Source organism: Lampetra planeri, chromosome 4 (genome assembly GCF_965212315.1).
Source record: "Lampetra planeri chromosome 4, kcLamPlan1.2.h2, whole genome shotgun sequence".
NCBI lineage: Eukaryota > Metazoa > Chordata > Hyperoartia > Petromyzontiformes > Petromyzontidae > Lampetra > Lampetra planeri.
In genome coordinates this window covers 2868411-2872251 of record NC_136110.1, presented here as the reverse complement: position 1 = coordinate 2872251, position 3841 = coordinate 2868411, and positions in this window count along the sequence as shown.

Genomic DNA, 3841 nt, shown 5'->3' with positions numbered 1-3841 from the left:
AGGCGTGGTTATGCAACGATTAATCGATTATCGATGCTGTACACTAATCGATTGTCGATTCAGCGTACCAAACAATTATCGATTCCGCGTACAAATAGATGTATTTCGACGATTACTCGACAACACTTTGCATTCGTTCATGACTTTATGTACTGCAATCAGATTCATATTAAACGATTGCAAACTATCGATGGTAATCGACTAAAATCAATGAAGTCGGTTATCGATTCGTGGATGTGTTCATTCGTGTGTATGTAAAAGGGTTATACTGGTAGGAACCTCCTGGTACTGGTAGGAACCTCTGGTTACACCAAGCCTATAGGGGATTATTGTGTCCGTCCGTCCGTCGTGCAGGGAGGGGCTGGGTGGGGAAGGTGGGGAATGGCAGGGGGAGAGTGGGGCTGGGTGGGGGGTGGGAGGGGTGGGACTGGGTGGGGAGGGGCTGGTTACCCCGTGGTGCCCTTATAAAACTCAACGTTTAACCTACTCACGCCGGCTTGTGCCCACCCTCACAGTCGGGCATATTTGCGGAATACACCACGCCGCCGTTGACCCTGGCCATTGACCGAGCAACCCAACGTTCCAACCAGCTCCCTCCGCAGGAATGTGCACGTGATATTGGCAGCTACGTTTGCAACAATGTTTGCTCAACAATGTTAAATCATCGATTATTTAAACGAACGGTGCTCCATAATCGTTTTGCCTCTCATTATCTTATCTGTAACGTAGACATTTTGGGTACAATTTGATGAAAGAAAAAAACACGTTTAATAAAGATGAGGAATTCGTAGCGGTTGGCGGTGGTGCTGTAGTCGTGGATTTCCCGCCACGTTTCACATCAGTGGTGAGCGGACAGCTCACAGGGGTCAGTCGCCAAACCAACGTGTCCATTTGTTTTTATTTGGGTTGGAAAAAATAAATCTATATTTCAAGAGCCAGAAACGCGCGTGGTGAATACGAGACGGTGGTGGTCCTTGGTGAATTTCTGTCACGAAACAACATTCCTTGAATGAGCTGCAGGTTGCCAACCCGTGCCCATGGTAAACTGGACTTCCATGGTGAACTGGACTTCCATAGAGAACTGGACTTCCATGGTAAACTGGACTTCTATAGAGAACTGGACTTCCATGGTGAACTGGACTTCCATAGAGAACTGGACTTCCATGGTGAACTGGACTTTCATGGTGAACTAGACTTCCATAGAGAACTGGACTTCTATAGAGAACTGGACTTCCATGGTGAACTGGACTTTCATGGTGAACTATACTTCCATAGAGAACTGGACTTCTATAGAGAACTGGACTTCCATGGTGAACTGGACTTTCATGGTGAACTAGACTTTCATAGAGGACTGGTCTTCTATAGAGAACTGGACTTCCATGGTGAACTGGATTTCCATGGTGATCTAGACTTGCATAGAGAACTGGACTTCCATGGTGAACTGGACTTCCATAGAGAACTGGACTTCCATGGTGAAATGGACTTTCATGGTGAACTAGACTTTCATAGAGGACTGGACTTCTATAGAGAACTGGACTTCCATGGTGAACTGGATTTCCATGGTGAACTGGACTTGCATAGAGAACTGGACTTCCATGGTGAACTGGATTTCTATAGAGAACTGGACTTCCATAGAGAACTGTATTTCCATAGAGAACTGGACTTTCATGGTAAACTGGACTTTCATTGTGAACTGGACTTTCATGGTGAACTGGACTTCCATGGTGAACTGGATTTCCATGGTTAACTGGCCCCCATGGTAAACTGGATTTCCATGATGAACTGGACTCCCATGGTGAACAGGTGAAGAAGACCGCTTGTGTTGCGATCGAAACGTCGTGGGTTTTTTTATTTTAATTTTCTATCTACGTGACTTTACCGAAAGAACCAAGACTATGAATTCCTGCAATCACGAAAGTTTTAAGTATCAATTTGGACTCCCATGGTGAACTGGCCTCCCATGGTAAACTGGACTTCCATGGTCACAGAGGCCGTCAACCAAAATAGCAAGAAGAGCCATTTGTTTAGAATTTCAAGAGTCGCACTGCAGTCCTTAAAGAGTCACCGCAGGTTTTTGCCGACCCCTTGGATAGCTGCTGAACCGGTCTTAGAGGCACCCAACTCCTCCACACATAACCAACACACGCACACACACAGAGCACCAAACATTCGTATGGCGTGATATTTGATGTTATGTTTGATTCGTGATATACTACATACAGTACAAGAATACGTGTATTACATATGTTGTCGATTTTGTATTATCAAACATTGTAACAAATATAATTCCTTACATTCGCCAATAACACCGCATGTAGCCTTAAAATAAAACATTCAGTACAAGGCAACGTTTCGGGAAATGTCCCTTCGTCCACATTTAGAAACATTCATTTCGAGTATTTAGATTGCTTTCATAGACAAATGATAGTCACCTCGTTGAGCTATCAAAAATAAGTTCATCGTTCAGTGGACTTTACCTGATAAGATACAAATTTTATATATTTAATTTATCGTGATTTGTTTACATGTCCTATACTTTGCACTCATATCGTGTGTTTGGATTGTTTGTTGTTGTTGTAACATTCTGCCCCTAATTGGGAAATGTGTGAATAAGAGCTTTATAAGCTCATCAGATTCCTCCTCCAGTATAAATAAACCATTCAGATTCTGAGAAGTCATAAATATATATTAAATCATGGGACCTTTTTGCCAGTATCAAAGTATGAAAAATAAGAATATGTTTGACCATTTCTGGCAATAAAAAGGTGTTATAAGATGTTCAAACACCAAATACAGGGACTCCTATACCTAAGAACGTTCGACTTATGAACTGTCAGAGATACGAACAAACCCGGTTCGTATGTCCAAGTTGCGTGTTCGGACCGAGAGTCGTAAGTTCAACCGCTGAGCAACAGATGGCGGCGGTGGCATCTACATCTGCAGAACTTGAAGAACCAGTGGCATCTACATCTGCAGAACGTGAAGAACCAGTGGCATCTACATCTGCAGAACGTGAAGAACCAGTGGCATCTACATCTGCAGAACGTGAAGAACCAGTGGCATCTACATCTGCAGAAGGTGAAGAAGCAGTGGAATCTACATCTGCAGAACGTGAAGAACCAGTGGCATCTACATCTGCAGAACGTGAAGAACCAGTGGCATCTACATCTGCAGAACGTGAAGAACCAGTGGCATCTACATCTGCAGAACGTGAAGAACCAGTGGCATCTACATCTGCAGACCATGAAGAACCAGTGGCATCTGCATATACAGAACACAAAGAACTAGTGGCATCTACATGTGCAGAACATGAATTAGTGGCATCGACAGGACATGAAGAACCAGTGGCATCTACAGGAGATTATACAACTTTTATAGCCATTCCTCGTGTTTCATGTACACCCCGTACAACGTGTTTGGAATCGACAGCAGTAAAGTTGAACTTGCGAACAAATCGACTTACGAACAGAACCTCTGCAACCTCATTCGTTCGTAAGTTGAGGAGTCTCTGTCGATTTCATTTGCAACGCGAATCGCATTACTATTAATCGACGGCGTATTCGACCAATCGTGAGAGCTCTTCACCCCCACCCCCCCCCCCCCCTGTAGTCACAGACGCGTGAACCAATCACGGTAGCAGAAAGTTTTTTTTCTGTGGGCGGGGGGAGTGGCTTGCTCGGCCGTAGCCAATCGCGCGAGCTCTTTACCCCCCCACCCCCCTATAGTCACAGCCGCGTGGACCAATCACAGTAGCAGAGAGTTTTTTTCCTGCGAGGGGGGGGGGGAGTGGCTTGCTCGGCCGTAGCCAATCGCGCGAGCTCTTCACCCCCCCCCCTGTAGT